The sequence below is a fragment of the Pipra filicauda genome, unplaced genomic scaffold (genome assembly GCF_003945595.2).
Source record: "Pipra filicauda isolate LSUMZ 115617 unplaced genomic scaffold, ASM394559v2 scaffold35_size7292922_pilon, whole genome shotgun sequence".
Lineage (NCBI taxonomy): Eukaryota > Metazoa > Chordata > Aves > Passeriformes > Pipridae > Pipra > Pipra filicauda.
Genome location: NW_024104487.1, coordinates 2983829 through 3002633, shown reverse-complemented (window position 1 = coordinate 3002633; position 18805 = coordinate 2983829). Strand labels below are relative to the sequence as shown.

The following is an 18805-nucleotide window of genomic DNA, read 5'->3' as shown; positions in this document are numbered from 1 at the left end:
AGCTATGACATGCTAATTCAGTTCTTTTCCTGATTAAAAGACTCATTTTAGTAGTTTGTTTTCTAAATGCAGTCTTTATGTTATGCTCACTCAAAAGCACACAGAGCAACTTCGTATTGGACAATTGCAGAATTACAGGTTTGTTTCATGAGTTCTGCTGATTCATGCCAGGATGGCTGAAAAGCCCTTACTGTTTGATCTGGGGGAAAATTCTAGTCCTGCTGCAGGAGCAGTAAAACAAACTGTATTTTTGATGGCTTTTCACCTGGTTTTGTAGGAACGCAGATATTTCTGGACTGAGGCTGTAGCATGGTCTAGGAAGAATTTTAAGCTCACGTGGAAACTGTATGTGAATGCTTTCATTTGTCAGCACCCTGGCAAGAGAGAGTGGGACAGCCTGAACCCTCAGCAGATGCCAGTGGCACCTCATTTACCCTCACCAGCAAATAACATCCACCCAGAGCAGGGTTGGACAGGGCAGTTGATAAGCAATCAAAGAAAGAGGTTTTTTTCATGGGATGTATTTATTAATTTTGTAGTACTTTGTGTGGATGAAAGGATGCAGAATTTTTAAAATTCAAGCCTGCATTTTGTTAAGAGTTCTGGGCTTCAAGTTGGTAAAACAAGGGTTTGAGGAAAATCGGTCTAGTCTGAAGAAACTCAAATCAGCGGTACAGTGAGCCAAGGCAGGTGCAGATCTGAAGCAGTACGTTTATACCTACTACCAGAATCTCTACTTTCTTGAGTTTCCTCCTATGAAAAGAGGTTCGTGGTGTCCCATCAATCCCAGTCTGAAAATGAGCGGTTTTGCCGCACACCCTTCGCCCCTGCTGGCCCTCTTGGAGGGTGCAGCAGTGAGCAGGCACTGGGAGAGCTGATACTGGATAGCACATTGCACAGCACTTATGACAGTGCTGGGTCCCACACTGGGCATCGCTCGCTCTCTAAGCACCTGCCAGGGTGCCATCCTGGAATACATAATGGCTCTGTTAGCTTTTCCTGGACACCTTCCCTCTTTTGCTTTACATTCTCTAATAGAGGGCAGTTTCACCTCAGTCTCTCTTGCAGTTAGAAGCCTTTCAGAGCCACATGTGAGAGACCAGTGGTTTATACCCACTGCACCTCTGGACTTAACCTTCTGCATGTTTGAGTTGCTCTTTGTGCAGTATGGTGGATGTTACCATAGCTGATGAGGCTATGTGGGATTTGTCCGCACACTTTAAAGGATTTTGGGTACTTCACTGAAAAAATACACGCTGTCGGTTGACCTGTGTCCTTTACACCTGATGTGGCTTTGACGCTCTGATTTTATTACCTCTGGATACAGAATTTTTCCCACTGCAAGCAGAAGTTGATAGAAATCATTTATCAGACTTTATCATAAAGTGATAAAAGAATACATCTTGTCAGGATGGTAGTGATAACTGTGCTTACCCAGGCATGATTTGTAATTGTAACAAACAGTGTTATGGCTCGCCTCTTGCTTTAATGTGCAGTTGCATCCTCATAACTTAGCTGGTTCAGAGAAGAGAATACTCACTCCATATTCAGCTATAATTTTTTGCTATGTTGAGCACCTTGCAGTTCATGCTAGCTTTGCAGCTCAGGTGAGAATCTCCAGCTGAGCTAGTTCTTCTGCAGTTTCTGCTGCTTGTAAAGTTTCTGCAGATTGTGAGAAACTCTGGCAAAGGAAGCATTTGCTACTGATCCCTAAAGAAAAGGAAGAAGTCACAGTTACCAGGGCTCTGTACTGGAGAACGATGTAGACTGGCCTTGCCTCCTGCAGGGAGGTGATGAGCCGAATTGTGACTATTGGCAAGAGGTTGTTGCAGTCTGTGATGCTGCTCACACACCAGAATGATCTCAGGGAAAACAAAGAAAGGTATATCTCTTCCCACTGCTGTGCTTACATGCCATGAGTAATTTCCTTTCTTTTCCTTTCCTTTCCCCTGTCTCAAGAGTAAACTTCTTCCGAGAATAGAAAAGAAGTAGCCTTCCTACAAGCAGTGGGCAAAGTTGCTGAGGGATGTTGGAGCGCTGTGTGTAACTGCACAGGATAACAGGGAATCATCATGTGGGAGCAGACAGGCCATCATTCATTCTCCCTGTTTTATAAATATACATATTTATATTGCATGTATAAATAATACCAGATTACATTGCCTGCACATGATGTATGTAACCCTGCAGAGCAGGGTAGGGGACAGACACCAGGGCTACTGTTACGACCCACCCCAGAAAAAGGGGAGGGGAGTAACCCAGGTTCTTATCAATAATTCCCTTGGGGTGGATTAGAATGAAATGACACTGAATTATTGGCGTCTGAAAACGTATATAGGTAGGGTTTATTTTAACAATTTTGTTTTAACAGGTATGCTAGCATTTTGGGTGTTGTCATCTATATTATCTATCATAGGGATAACCCCTGGGGGGAAAATGCATAAGGGAAAGAAAGGAAAGACAGGGTAAAGCTAAGGGACAGTAAGGGAAAGAAAAGCTGAGAGTGGACAGACGTATACAGTCACCGCCCACGGGGTCCAGCGATGACACTTGGTAGTTACCGCTTCCATGTCTGTCAGTTGAAGTGGTGGCCTTGATCTCTTGAGGGTGAAGGAGGGAAGCCCCCACACTCCAAGAAGTTATGAGTTATTATATCCATGGTTAGTGTCACGGGCCATACCTCGAGCCTCCAGCCTCTCCCTGGGCCTGCACAGAGTTTCTGTGTCTAGCCTGGTTCCCGCCTTTCAAGATTGGCAGGGGGAGTTTGGGCTTTGACGGGCCATCAGAGGTGTAATGCAGAAGTCCTGCAGAAGCCGGCAAAAGTCCCTTGGCAATCCTAGAATGCATAAAGCATTAACTGTTTCAGTCTTTGACAGCTACTTGATGGGCTTTCTTAATTTAGCAACCATTAGTGTGCCTGCCCATCAAATGTTTTTAATTCTATGCTTCAGTGTAACCGATGAGTTTATTTCCAGTGCTCCTCGCAGGCATATCTTAGGCCAAGTACAAGTTGAATAACCTTCAGGAAAGCTGTGCTGTCCTTCTGTCGGCCGCTGTCTTTGAAAATTGCCTGCAGAGTTAGTGAGCAGGAACAGTTAAGATTTACAAACAATGATGAAGCTTGTCATGCATCTTTCACCATTCATCATCTGGGTGCCGTGGCTGGGCGGTGAAGTGTTCTTCATAAAAACCAGCTCAGTGTGAAATACACCTCGCAGCAATGTTTACTGCTCTGAAACTCGTCAGCAGCCCTTTATAGTAAATCCAGATTGCGATGTGACATTACAGTATATCATTGCAGAGCGCGCTGGGGTTTACACTAGGAATGAGTGCAGTTCACACCAGATGAGATGTCGAAATTGAGTTATGTAGGAATTTGGCTGTTATATGGGGATAGCTTTTGTTTTCTGAGGACTGAAAGTTAGCTTTATATATATAATATATATAATCTACACATACCTGCACTTGTGTGTGGATGCCTATATTGATATACATGGATATAGGGATACACATATGCTATGGGCACATTGTGCGTATGAAGACTGCATACATTCAAATACAGATTTTTCTGGCTGGACCCTGTCTTATTTTTATGCTGTTTCCTAATAGGTATTTCAGTATTTCGTTGAAGTGCTGCATTTTAGCATTATCTCTTCACCAGAGTAGCCTTTTATTTTAAAAAAATGCTGTTGAAAAATACAGTTCTTTGAATATCATAGTTCTATGGTCCCTGGCTAGAAGTAGAGTGGGAATTTTCCTAATGGATTTTTGCTTTAGGTTAATAGGGGTTTTTTGTAGGGTTGTTGTAGCAGAGGCTAACATTAAATTTCTGAGGTCTGAGGACCTGTGAGGTGAGTGTGTTACATACAGTTGATGTCCTGCCATTGGGAGAATGGGGTTGTACAGGTGCACCCCACGGGGCAGACAATAATGGCAAGGCAAAGCACTGCAGGAGCAGCTATTGTGGAGGAGGTTGCTGCTGAGATGTAGAGGTGATGCAGCTGGCTGGTAAACCACTGAAACAGAGCTAAAACCCATTGCTGGGGTTTGGTTTGGTGGGGTTTTGTGTATGAATGTCTCCTAGAGCTTGGGAGATGAAGCTTTGAGGGAAACTTAGGTAGAAACTTTAAAATACAGAAACTACAAAAGTTACTGTATATCTGGCTGTATGCTGGGATTGCAAATGTTCTCCCTGCTTATGTTAGTCCTTTCAACTGCAGTGTGGACACAAGGTCATTGTGAATAAGATAAAATAATAGGTGCCTTTGTCCAGTTACATAAATAGAAAGTCAAGTGCAAAATATAACCAAGACATTTTGTGTATGAGTAAATGAGACTTGAGTCTTCAGAGATAAATCTGCTGCCTTTGGGATCTGGTAGTCTGAGAAATATCCCTGGAGTTAAACAGTAATAGCTGCGTAAAGTGGAAAGCACACTGTGTTGGTTGGCATACAGACAAGGACAGTAACTTGCTTCAGTGAAAGTTTGGTGCTTCGTTGGTGGTTAACTGATTAAAAAGACAGAAAATATTGAAGATAGACCAGCAAAGTTTTTAAGTGCTTCTTGAGATGTTTTTATTTCAGTGCTGTACTGCAAAACCTGGGAATTAAGTTATATTTCACAGTCTTCACTGTTGTGACTGCTTTATCTTCTGTATTTGAAACAGAGCTGGCATTTTCTGGAATCTTCACTGAAGTATTTTTGTTTTATTATTGCCTGATTTTTAAACCAGAGGGAGAGAGATAATATTTGAAATACTGTTATATTTAATTTTAGACTTCTAAGACCAGTGCTCAGGTGTTAAATATAGTTCAAAAGTGGAAAAAGGAGTGGGACTGCACTTGTTACTACCAGCAAGTATACTTCATTTGTCCTCCTCAGCTGTTTTCAGTTCCTACGCTTGTTTTTACTGGAAGTGCTAATCCTGCAGTGAAATCATACTTTTCTAGTTCAGAACAGTTTTCACAAATGTGTTTATTAGTACTGATTTTATTTAGTTAATTTATTACATTTTTCTAAAAAAAAAATTACACTATAAAATTTACCTTTCAGTCTGCTGCAGCTGGTATGAAGGTAAAGCTTCAGATTCACTGATCATGTAAACACAGAGGCTTCCAGGCCTACCAATAGCATTCTAGTGTTACTTGTGTTCATAATTAGCTTAATGATACAGTAGTAATCTCACTCACTTCTTTACCAGAGGCTTTAAAGGATCCAGTGAGGTTTCTTAGGGAGGATGGAGGGCAGAGGATAAGGTGACAACGATAGTGGTAAAAGTGTTTAGCATTATTTATGAAATTTCTTTTACTTCTTTTATTTTGAGAGGGGAAAGTTTAGGCATATTTTATGTTACTTTTGTGGCTTGAATTAGAGGGGTAGATAGTAAAACTGTCAGGCGGTTTCAGGCACCAGAATGTTGCATATAAAATCAAAGAGTTGTATTTCTGCACAACCTTGACTGCTTTATGTATCTGCTCGATTTCTAGTAACTTTACTAAGCCGCAGTCGTCAGATATTAGTGAACAGTGCCTTGCTAGAGGGACACTGTAACAGCCTTAGGAAGCTTGAGGTCTTTATGAATATGTACTCAGAACACTTTTGTAGAGCTTGTAATTCAATTTCCCATTCTGGCAGCTGACTCTTTTCTTGCAGTGTCTGCTGTACATAGACCGAAAAAGATTTCCATGAGTTACGGCAGGAATTGGGAAAAATACTCCAGATGCCAAATTAACAGTATTTAGTGCAGTGTTGGCATCCAGTTGTTGCTATCCAGACGTCTCCAAATTTTAATTAAATAGGTAAGTGTGGGCTGAAGCTAAGAGGAAAAAATAAAGTGTCTTGTATGCCAAGTTAAGTGACTTAGTTATACGTTGTTTTTGCACACACGTACAAAAGGTGTCGTGGTAGCATTTTATTATAGTGACCCTGCAAAGAGTCAGAGAAAATGTTTTCTATAGAGCACTGTAAAAATAGTCCGTTGGGAAATGGCTCAGAATAGGGGGGAAAAACACCACAAATGAGCTAACTGTTTGTTGTCTGATTTTAATGACTATCTTGCAGCATCCAGGAATTGTCAATCATACCTTAATGTTTATAGAAGTGAAAAGTCAATGTGTAGTTGTTTAATTTGACATGACTCTCAGGTTGAGAAAGTGTAATCGCTGGAGGGGACAGTTAAGTAGCTGTGCTCCGTGTCAGCCTGTCTCGCTCTGACTACTGCACTAAATGCTTTCCTGATGAGCGATAGATTTGTTTAAATACCAGGATAATTGCTAGCTACAGCATCCAACACTCTTTTAATGCCTTGTACTACATCTGTATTAGCTCTTGCCTGAGGCTGTTGGAGGTTTCTTCAGGGAAGAAGGCATGTAGTTTCAATTACATTGTTCTCCTTCGGGTTTTGAAGGGTAATTGTTGCAGAGCTAAATAGGCTCTAATAAATAACATTTCGTTTCTTCCAAACCTGTTGTAGATCAGACATGCAAGTGTTATAGCTGCTTTCTGCTTGTGACATTTTGGTAGCCTGCAGTACTGAGAACACAAAAAGAATTGAAAATTGGAAAAATACCAGACTTGTCATGCTATACCGGTGCAAAGCCAGTGAACTTGCTTTGCATGCTGTAAAAGTATTTACTTCCCCTCACTGCTTCCACATGTGTAAATAAGATTATACTGTGAGTAATCAGAATAGGAGAGCAACTCCACTCTACTCTCTGCAATTAGGAGGGTGTCAGCATTTTCTTTAACTTTTTAGTGCTGTTGGTGTTTTAAGGAGAAGACTTGAGGTGACCTGGTGGTTGCTGCCAGCGTGGTTGCCCGCTGGTTGCCTGGCACTGAGCACATTCCCGTTGTGTCCCAGCCACATGCACGGTGGTCTCTGCAGTGTACCCCACCTCTCCTACAAAAGGTTCTACCCCGCTTGGCACTCACAGATTCGATGTGACAAAAGCTGAAAGCATCTGTGCACAGATTACAGCTCACTTTAAAAATGTATGAAAGGGATGGGGGAAAGCATTTATTTTTGAAATACGCATCTCTTAAAAGTCTGACAAGATCTGAAGATGGGTTTTGAAGTATGTTCAGAATTGAATGCTTAATTTGTTGGGATTCATTTTAATATCAGTAAATAATAGGAGCCAGGTTAAACACAGGACTCCCTGAGGTTCATTTTGAAATAAAAAAAAATGTAATTTAGTTTCTTTAACACTAGCGTTTATATTTTTGCATTTATTTTCTACTTTCTCATAATTTTACAATGCCAATTTTAAAGCTCTATGCCTGATGTTAATCTCACGGTATCTGTTAAATCAGCTATGTTTCACAGTAGACGATTTGCCTAAGGCCTGAATCACACCCTGTATGCTGTGGGTAGCATGTTTATTTACTCCAAGCGTGGCACTAATCATGTATTAGACTACTGAAACTCAAACAATGTTATTAGTCCAGTTGGCCAGTAGTTTTGTTTCCTTTCTGGACATAAAAGAAAAATGAATGAGAGCTCTCTCCTGTTCATTTATAAATCATTTTCCCTTTCAAATTCTGTCTCAGAGCAGTTGCAGACACTGCAAGTAGGGTTTTATTTTGCCGCTCTGGAACAACTGTTTACACTAGATTTTTTAGCAATTTTTTTGTATTGGCTTTTGAGTATTAAAACAAATTTTGATAAATTTCAGTCTAAGTCAGATTTGAGCTAGCTGCATATCCCTAAATGTAGTTTCAAATCTCGTAGATACTCTAAATCAGGACTTAGCTTATGTCAGGTTTTGCTGTTTCCTCCCTTGGATAAATACGGATTTCTAGTTCATGAAGCTATCTCTACCAACATGTCTTGTCCCAGCACTTTCTTGAATCACAAGTGCTTTCACGGTCTTTAATTTTGTGGATTGAATCTCTCATTTTTCCAGGGCATAAACACTGCACGTAGGTTTGGGCAAACAGAGTCTACATTGGAGTGAAATAACACTGGCTTGTTGAGAGGTGTCTGCTGTATGTTGCCTGGATATGTTTGCAGGGACTAACTCAAATGACACTGTAACTTTCTAAAGTGCAGTTAGAAAGGAGTTAGGAGACAGCAATGTGGGTTGGCCCCTACTTTGAAAATAATTGCCCCTCACAGCTGTGGGGCTGACCTCTGTAGCTCTGACTCTTAATTGTCCGGCTCGGATCAATTCATCTGTTTTTCTTTCTGCATTCAACTGCCGTGCCTGTCAGGTACATGTGTGGAGCAAGACTGCTTTCCCCATCCTCCAAGAGAGTGGAAAAACCCTACCTTGACCCTGAACAGCACCAGGTACTCAGTTGCTCTGCATAGTGCAAGCGCCTTGCAGCCCTTGCCCTTGACTCCCTTCTCCACTCCATGTCTGTGGGGGGTTGCAGCAGGGATATATGATGCAGCAAGAATGAGCTCCACTTTTCACTTCCTTTCTCTCCTCCCTTTCACTCCATTAGAGTGTTGAATCACTTTTCTATTGACCAGGGTTGCATTCAGCACTGTTAAAACTAGCTGAGGTGTAGTGTTGGAGTGGTTTCCTTGAAGGCAGGCAGTCTTTGACACAGCCACCAGTGTCTGGATTGGCCCACTAGACCCCAGAAACCTGTGTTAAAATTTTCTCTACAACAGATGACAATAAAGGTCTGATTTTCTGTTAATGTATTTATTTATTTTAGAACTTTTCTGCCACTTAAACATGATTTAAAGTTCACCGTCTGGACTTGAGACCATGTCAAGCAAGGGCAGGGAAAGTGCATGTTGAAACTTTGCCAGCTATGCTTGCACCCGTTCCAATAACCTTAGTAAGGAAAGATGGCACAAGAGCACTGAGGTGACCTACTACCCTTGTAGGAAGCTAAAATCCCCAAGGTTTTTAGGCCCTATTGACCCACAGCTTGTATACTATAACCAGTGTGACCTCAGGGCAGTTTGGCCCTTCTTAGCAAGGCTGCTGTTGTCAGGATCCTGAAGAAAGTGCCAGACACTGCTGGGTTAACTTTCCCACCAGGTCTGCATCTTCAAGGCCGTAGGACATCTGCTGACCTGAGGAGATGCAGCTGGCAATAGCAGCAGCAGCATCATTAGGTGCAGCCTGTGTCCTCCAGATGATGGCACAGGCTCAGCTGGAACCTGGCACTTCACCTTGGAGCAGGACCAGGGTCAGTGCTGCACCAGTGTTTCATAGTCCGCATTTAATAATGCTATTGTGTTCATGGAAATGGATATCAGTATAATGCAATGGGTCTGTCTTAAGCCTAATGTTGTGTGAAACTTCATTTAACTTATTTGACTACCTCAAAAATGTTTTGTGTTCTGCTTTTTTCCTTATTTACTTGAGTACTGTGACTTATTGTGCGAGGTTCCTAAACTTTGGGGGGCATAAATCTCACTTTAAAATAAGTAGCAACATTTTTACTGCATTTGTGCGTATACCCATCGTGTTGTGTATTTCATCAATGCTTGTTGAAGCGTTTTACTGCAAATCTGCTTGATTTGCTTCCAAATTAAAGTTAATATTAAAAATAGTAATGCCATGGTAATGCTAAGGCATTTTAAAGCCTTCTGAGGTTTTAAGTTGCAGATTAATTTACATTGTCAGATGTAAATGATAAGGCTGCTTCTTTCTTCTGGCTTGCTATATTTTGAGCATAGTTGTTTGTGATACGGTGTTGCTTATGCTGAAGTCAGTGACAAAACTCCTGTTCCTTTTCACTGGTATGGTATAAGTTGCGGATCCTTGTTTTCTCCCTTCCCTGCAGAGAAGCTTGCATTATAAAAGAACTTAAAAAGTAAATAAATCTCTTTGCAAGTGAAAAATCTGTTTTGTCTACCATAACAGATCCCTTGCATTAGAGCTAGCATTTTTGCTGATTTTTTAGTAACTTGATTTCCAAAAGCTTGCTGGTTTTGTCTTGCCACAAAGAGCTGCTGCCTGTTCACATGGTTGTGTGGCCTCTTCTGACTCCAGTCTTTGGAATGGTTTGTTTCCTTTTTCACAAGGTGGGGGTGGGGGGGGGAAGAACAAACTTCCGTGAACTCAGTTCATTTAATGGATCTGGCTTCTAAGGTGGCCACACAGGAGAGGTGTGTGGGTGCTGAGATATGCCTTGCTGCTGTGCCCAGTAATGGGACAGTCTTAGGAGTCCTGAGACTCTGATCTCATAGCACAGCAATTCGGTGTAGTCCTGGCAGGATAAAATGCTTGGAATAGACACGTGGGCCTGTACAGCAGCAGCTAGCAAGATAATTATATATTTCTCATGAGAAATGATTGATATATATGTGTTTTAATCTTATTGTTAGACCATGTTTTGATTACTATAAGAATAAGAAAAACAGTCCAAAGAGTGTATTTGAAGTACATTTTTTTCTCAAAGCTGCCTTTTACCAGTCTTCAGGAATAAAGAGATAGAAGGTCCCGGCTTTGTCACAGTCTTGTTACGTGATGAAGCAAATAGCTTCATTCCACTGAGATTCTTTGCTGTTCCTCACTTGGTGGCAGATGTCCAAATACTCTCCATTCCTCACAGCCACTTTTTTATGTGACTTCCCTGGAAATTGATGCCTTCTCCTATGTTTCTGTGGCTACTCTCTAATCTTGAATCTTTAAAAGGTTTTTTGGGGGTTTGGTTTCTTTTTTTCGAAAACATTTTCTCTTTGTTGGATTCTGGTGTAGAGCACAACCATGCAAACCATGGTGGACTATGACTGTCTGAGGGAAGTAAGTGTCATGGTTTGAGAACCCCAAAATCCAATTCCCTAGTCCAAACCCCCTCCCACATCTCAACCCAGTGTGAGATGGTTTTTCCAGACACTACACGAGACTCAGAATGGGGGAAAGGGAATATATTACAATGACTGTACAAATAAATACTACAATACATTATATACAATCTTAGCTATCTCTTCCATGACTTACAATGGATCAAATCTCTTCTCCAAATAAAAGTCCAGGAGGGAAGAAGGAAAAGATCCCTTTTCACTCTCAGAGCAGCAGTGTCTCTAAGGCAGCAGGTTCTCTTCTTATCATGCAGCAGCTGCAGCTGAATCTGTGCCAGTACACACGAGGGGGTATCCAAGCCCCTCGGCCCATCGTCTAAAGCGAGGGTCTTCTCTTCCATGGGCTGCATTTCCCAGGACAAGGGCGCTTCACCACGTCATATCACGAAGCGCAGGGGTCTTCATGACGGTCCTTATCTTCAGGGGATTCAAGTTCCCTACAGAGCTCTGTGCTCTGTCTCAAGCAGCGGGGGGGCCAAGGTCACCCTCTCCGCATTCTTTCTTTGAGCTTTTCAGCTCTTTCTGCAGTGCTGTAGCACTCTAAGACTTTTAGGTAAGATCCCATCTCTTCCTCTTTTTCTAGGAGGGGTCTCCAAGGAGTTTGGGGTTTTAGTTTCGGTTCTTACCCAAACTTTCTCTGTAGAACTCAGTTCTCTCTCTGCTGCCGGCTCTCTCTCGGCTCTCTCAGACAACTCTGTGTCTTCCTTGCTCAGCTGCATGTTTGTTGCTGCTTCTTCAGTTATCTCTTGGCTCAGCCACAATCTCTGGACACTGCTGCTTCTGCCGCTGCTCTGTTTGCCCACTCACGGTGGAGAAAACTCCTTCAGCTTTCAGACACAGGTACTTAGCCCAGCATTACGCTGTTCCAAGTCCCTGCAGCCCCCCCGCTGGGGGCTGGGGGAGCCCAGCTCCCAGTGGGGCTGCTGCTGTTTCTCCTTGTCTCCTACAACATGGCTACTTCTCCTACAACAACTACAACTAACCTTCTCTTCCATTCTGCTTGTGATATGTTTATATTTTGCAGAAGCGCTCATTGGGTAAAACCTCAAAACATCAACGGTCACCACCCCCTGGGGTTTTACCATTTTATAACTTCAGGGGGAAAACTGTTTCCCCCCACCACAGTAAGAATCTCCAGTACTAGGTCTGCTGGTCAGAGTCACAGCCTGAAGGAGAGGCATGTGCATCTCTGCAGTACAGGCAATACAAAACCAAAGTGACTCATGTTTCAGCAGTTCTTCAGTGTAATTCCCTGTGTTGTTGTGCAAAAGTGTGCACAAAACAACACAAGGTTTAAGTAAGTGTCTGGAGGATGCCTAGGGAGGGCAAAGGGAGAATCCTCTTGCATTTTATCATGAGCCTTTTTTGGTAGTGTTACTACCAGGTTAAAAATACCTCAAATCTGTGATTTCATCCCAGTTCTTTTGTGATGATGAGGTTGTCATGCTTTATGTGTAATTATGCAGAATGTTTACTCTTAGAGATGACACAAAAAAACATTTTCAGAAGTGCTTGTTTTACCTTGTTACTCAGCAGTGGAAAATGTCTGCTTTATATTCAGATGTCCCATTCTTGGAGAACATTTTGCATTGTGTCTTCCAAAACAGAAAGTCTATAGGAAACCATTAAAATCACGTTTTCCTTTTTGAGAGAACTAACTATTAGGGTTCCTGGCAGTGAAACATAAACTGGGAAGGCTTCTGCGGAGGTGTACCTTGCTGAGACCTGACTTGGGCAGAGTGAGCACTTGTGGTGAGTGTGTGCACAAGAGGCAGGTAACCATTCACTTCTGCCAAAACAAAAGAAAGCTTCTGTCAGCTGAATTCCACATCTTTCAGTCATTCAAAGCAAGAGTACTCATCTCAGCTCACCTGATCCTCCTGAAGTTTCTCTGAGGTGATTCACCCTCTGCCTTTCCTAGCCTGCAGCAGCGGCTTAGTGACATCAAGTTAGCCACAGAATCTAAAGCTGATGAGAGTGTTGGTCCATCAGTACTGCTCTCCTCCTGGCTGCAAGCATATAGGGCAGTTGCTTTGTAATAGATTGGTAGAGTTTCAAGGTACTTTTTAGAGTCTCGGAAGAAAAAGCCTATGCTACCCAAATATCGTCTTTGCATCCTGCCAGTCTAGCTGGTGGTGTGTGAGAAGTGGAAAGCCTTGTTTGATTGTTTCACACATTACTATAAGAGAATTTAAAACCAGAGGTGAAGGAGTCAACAGGATGATGTTTTTTTCAGCTTCTGGTTTCTAATTACATCAGTAACAGCTGTGCCTTCTTAGTTGCTAAAAGTACAAGCATGAACTGGAAAAGAATGAGATAATCTGTGGTAAAGTATGCTGAATAAGATCTCTATTGAGATCTTTACCTTTTATCCTGAATTCCTAATGCCAAGAATTAAGTCTATTTGAAAATACACAATTAATGCACTGTACTGTGGGCATCCAAGATAATCCTAATTGCCTTAAATGTTAGTGAGAAAGATAGGTGTTTGAGAATGGGAAAAGGGCTGTACTGTGAAATATTATACCTGTGTTAAGAGACACAGATGGGGCATGGTTTTGGTTCCAGATCCTTAGGCTTCTTTTTATTTTTGCATCAAAAAACTACTCTTCTTGTTGCTCTTGTAACTTCTTGTCAGTGGGAAAATATCCACAGATGCACGTTTCTAGAAGTGGACAGGTTTCCATTGTGTTAAAACCAGCATGCAAAGCAGAAAGGGAGCACCACTCCCATTTTTTTTGCAAGTTGGTCTGCATTGTGGTCAGCACAGAATAGTCCATAACATATTGATCAAAGCAAAAGTCACAATGACATTTCAGGTGATGTATGTAATATGTGCAGTTCAGTTTTAAGGCATAACAATAGCTGAGTTTTCATTATCCCCTTGTAACTACTTGGTATCAGCCTCCTTTTCTTAAACTTTGTCATGCATCATGCAACTGCTAAGAAGCCTGCACTCATACTATACCAGCTGCAGCAAGCAGAAACCCTTGGCTTCAGGTAGGCTTCCAGAATTTGTCCTTGTGAGAGCTATCACCTGGTCCAGATCTGTGATGAGGCCTGAGGAATGGGAGGAGAGAAAACATTTGGCTCATTTATGCACTTGTGGATGTTGGCAGGAATTCTCAATCAGTAAGAACCACTTCATCCTGGCATTCATCCTGAGCAAGAGAAATGTCATGAAGGAGATAGCAACACAGGGGTTTTTTTACATTACTTCACACAGAGCAGAAGAAAAAAACTAAAATATATTGGGGAGTCACCAAGTGCGAACATCCTGAAATGTGAGTTACTGCAGTTTTATAAAATTTGAATCTTTGGGTTCAAAGGAAATCTTGAAAACAGCTGATGCAAGTTTGTCTCTTACTTTTCTTGCAGCTTCTCTGTGCTCTTGTAGCAGGAACCCATGGACCCATGGGCTCCTGACTGCTGGTATCTTAGATCTGCACAGAACGGAATACCAGAGTATGAGGCTGAACCCATTGTATGGCTGGTTATGAACAGGCTACCACTAATGCTAGTTTCTTCACCCTTGTGTAAGTCAGTCGTCCTCCATTTTTTCAAATGGAGCATTCACACAGGAGTGAATCTCATGAGAGATTCAGCAGTGGTAGATTTTCTTTTTGACCTTTTAATTAAACTCCACTTAAGGAGCTGAACATTTGGGAACATAGGATTAAGCACTCCCAAAGGAGAGAGGCAGCTGAAAGGAAATTGCTCGGGATAACTTAATTTGGCCTTTCTGCATGTGTTTACATCAAGATTGCATCTTGCCCATCTTACGATCATCTAGTCAGGACAGATCTTGACACTCCTGCTGCCATTCTAATGCTTTCTCCCCAACAGGAAAATCGTGCCTTTCTCCCATTCTCTTTTTTTCATGTGTCTTCTCAGTTGCTGAGACAGCAACTAAGATGAATCTGGTAGTTCTCTGATTCTGAGTACCTGGTTTTGCAGCAGTAACCCTTTGAGGGATTTTGTTTGGCTGATTTAGTTTGGAGTTTTGACCTAATGCTTTGTCAGGCATTTGCCATGTGTGTTAAGGTAGTTGCTGTAGCTTGGCAGGCTGTTTGCTGATGGTGGGTGGTAGAGTCAGCCCTTTTGGGATCAATCTGAGCAGTAGAGAGAGACAGGGTACCATTTACTTGGGTAAAAACTGGGCAGTGTTTTTGGACAGAGTGACCTGTGGTTATTTCCAGGCCACTGAGTCAGCCTGTCTTCAGAATATGGCCAGTCACCCTGCTATGTCCTGTAGTAGTACCAAGAAGACCGGTGCCAGTTTTTGCACGGGTAACCTGAGGAGAATGCCAGTGCCATTTTCTCTCATTCTGCCCTTTGTGAAGGTAGTATGACTTGCTTCCTGGTTCGACTGCCACTGGTTTCCTAGGCCAGTTTGGTTTTCAAGAGCCTTTATGTGGGATTTGCGGAGTATGGAGTGGAAGTTGCTGCTTGCCTAAACAACAGTGGTATTTGCAAAAGGAAAGTGCTTTGGAGGAGGAGGTGCCATGAAGAGCAGTTCCTGTCCACCCTCATGCCAAAAACTGAGGCATGCTTTAAGTGATGCTCCCGTGCTATCAAACTTCTAGTGGCAGTCTGGTTCCAGTCCTCTTCATCCTACACATGGCTGTGCTCACACACGTGTGCACACCACGAAGAAGTGGATGGGCCTTAGCAGCATATGAGCCTGGCATGCTTATTTTCTTTTTCCCTAAGAAAGGTGAAAGAGTTTTTAAAAATGGATTGTACTGCTCAACTTTAAATCTTTATAAATTGCTCCTTATTTAGAGTTTAATAGTTTTGTAAATGTAAACTCGGGAAAATATTTACTTCTCAAGCATGAATATCATTCTGCTTTCTCACATCACTGAAAGTGTATTATTCTTTTCAGTCCATTGAATTTCAAGGATCACTCAAGTTAAAAGTCAGTGCAGTTTCCAGTGTCAGAAGATGTAAGGTTTTGTGCTTATGGCTGGGATCCCTTCCTGCTGCTTTTCCTGTGTGGTACTAGCTGAAAATTTTTCAGATTCATACAGCTCAAAATTATTCGGGTGCTTTCCCAAGGGTAAAAGGTAATTAGATCAAGGAATGGTCTTTAAAAACTGGCACAGACCCAATTCTTGTACTCTTATTTACACAGATAAGGGCTGTGTAAGAACTGTGGGAGGATCAGCCACAAGCCTCAAACAGATGAAACTCATAGACTTAAATCAAAAAGAACATGAATTTTGTTTCTTTGAACTTGGAACTTCTGTGTTTTATTGCTGTGTGATTAAAACACTGGAACAGAATTCTTATTTCCTTTTTGCTGCCTTTTTATAGCTACAGGTCCCAATCTGAGTATCTTGCACTTTTCATCAGCATTGCACATACTCACTGTTCCTTGCTTGACTTTGGTGACTCTGTTGACTGTAATGGAAGTCTGTTCAATTAAGCAGTGCAGGTTTGGATACAGGAGTAGCACTCTCATCTGCTAGAGACAAATCTTAGTAGTGCTGTGTTATTTTTAAAATCTACGTGGTTCTCGTTACATACCCCTGTACACATTCAGAGACCAGCATATATAGGCCCAATTGCATAACCATCAAAATTGTGATAAATTTGGAATGTAGTGGAAAAATTCATGGAACTCCACTGGGCCAGAAGACTTAGGAGCCACTGCTTAATGTGCTGAGAAACAGATGTGGTTGTCTGTCTACCAAAAAGTTGCCCTCTGTCTCATTCCCCAGATTTATACTAATTAACAGAGAGTTGCTAAAAACATAGATCCCAAAAGTAAAGTGGCAGTTTTGCTGTGGTAGGGTTTTAATATCCATACTGTAGCATGTTGAGTGGGTTTTCTGTTGAATTCTTTCCATTTAGGAAAAGAAAGAAAGCTTCCTGAAAGTTTGTCACAGAGATTATAGATCTCAGTATTTGAAAATTTACCTTTCCATCACTCCAGGCACACGCATACTGGAAGTATTAACAAATCCTTTAAAAATAAATAAGCCTCTTGTCCATTTGGCTACTCAGGAATAAACAAAAAATTATCCCCTTTCAACCTCAGTTGCTTCCCTCTTACTTCTGGAGGCTGAGAACACAGAGTGCTTACAGCAACCTTTACATATTGTGCTTTACTAAATCAGAGCAGAATGAGGTTTTAGAGTCAGAGAGCTGATCCCTTGAGACAGCCCTGTTGAAGTGACACTACCTGCATTACTATGTAATTACTATGTATTACATTACTATGTAATGCGGGTACATTATATATGTAATATATGTAATACGTTATATATGTAATATATAATGTATGTAATATATATGTAATACATGTAATACATTACTGTGTAATAACTTTTGGAGAAAGAGGTGATTCCTGATGATAGATGTGGCTTTTGTTAGGCACAAGCTAGGGCCCTGAACTACCACTGAGGAGCTAGTCTGTAAGAAACATCAGGAAGGTGACAATTGCTGCATTTTCTGTAGGTGATTTCCCCTTCGACATTGGCATTTGGACCTACAGAGCATCTCTGTTCTGATATTCTGTATAGTCAAAACATGAACCACTCCCAAGTTACTCATCTGAAATAGTGCATGGTGTCTGCTTCAGGCTGTGGGAGTATGGTGCAACCAGGCCACGCAGTGGGTGTGCTTGTGGTGTGAGCCCATCTCTCAAGTTGATCTTCAGGAGGAGCTTCAGAAATGTTCCTCTGTTGTTCCACCTACTTTCCCCAGTCTACATGTTTGCACTTGGTTCAAGTCCTAGGAGCTCTTAGGCAATGATGAAATCTCAAGCACAGACAGAGATTCTGAGGAAGTGAAGTGGAAAGACAAGTGGCATCCTCATCCAGACACTGAGATGGGACTTCTCTTTGGACTCCACCATCAACCCTACTTACTAAATAGGGAAGGGCAGGAAACACAGCATCAGGAATTGCCTGGTATGCTCTCATGGCAGAAGAGAACTTGGCTCTTGCACACCGCAAGGAGCGTTTCCAGTCCTGTAGCACTCCAGGTTTCTTGGTTGATGGGCTAGAAAAAATCAAAAGCTTTTTCCAACTGCCAGTTATGTAACTGCTGTTCCAGCCTGCTCTGGGTGCAAAGCAGTGCCGCCCTCCAGCAATGCACTGGTTGTTCAGGCCTGGAGATGTTGAAGACCTGTTTGGCTGTTTACTTGTGCCTTTGGCTGTTTACTTGTGCCCTTGTGCCTTTGACCACATAGCAAAGGAGTACATGATGCTGCAGACCAGCAGCATCTAAGTCATTAGGCACTAAGTCATTAGCAGCATTCATGTGATGTGTAAAAATTGTTGGAAGTTGCCTTAATTATCTTGTCACTCACTCATGTCTAAGCACTGCATTCTATATTCTGTATTCTTTGTATTTTAGCTAGGAGAAAATGTAATACAGGGTTAAAATCCCATTCACTAGGGTTAAAAAAAAAATAAAAGAAGTTTTATGTCAGATCTAAAAGACAATAATAGAGTCTGCTTTGTCAGAGTGATATTAGAGCCTTACTTTTCCCTTATATGCATCGAAGGAGCAACTTGTATTAAATCAAGGAGCCAGGTTTGGCAATGTCAAAAATGAAAGAAACAGAAACTGCCGTTTTTTCTAATCACGGGTTAAGTAGGTGAAAATGTTATGGGAGATGTCAACTCATAATGTCTTTTCCATCTCTTAGTAACCAGTCTTTAAAATAAGGACAAATTAGGAAGCTGAGCTGCAAATGGAAGTTACTGCAGAAACACAAGATTCTTATAGAAATGGGATGTTGGTGTTTTCTTGAGAGATAATTTCTCATTTTCTCAGTGATGTGCCAAACCTAGATGGTGCTGGTTTACTTTCCTTGAATCGCATTGGATTTGCCTGGCTGTCGAAATCAAACCTGACCTCTTCTTTTTCATTGGACTTCGGGTGTGCTAGAGGTCCCCAGAGTCTGCAAGCATTCAGGTCTCAAGCATGGAGGAGCTGCTTACTTAGGCACAACAGTGTGGTTTCAGGACACATTTAAGCCTCAATTCCATATTCCTTGTTTTTGTGCAGTAGTACTAG

The 18805-nt window shown here is 41.8% G+C and overlaps 1 protein-coding gene across 1 annotated transcript in view; it reads left to right on the top strand.

Moving 5' to 3' along the window:
* DMRT1 (doublesex and mab-3 related transcription factor 1) overlaps positions 1–18805 on the top strand; it is a 65655-nt gene that overhangs the window by 45121 nt on the left and 1729 nt on the right. The window lies entirely within an intron of this gene.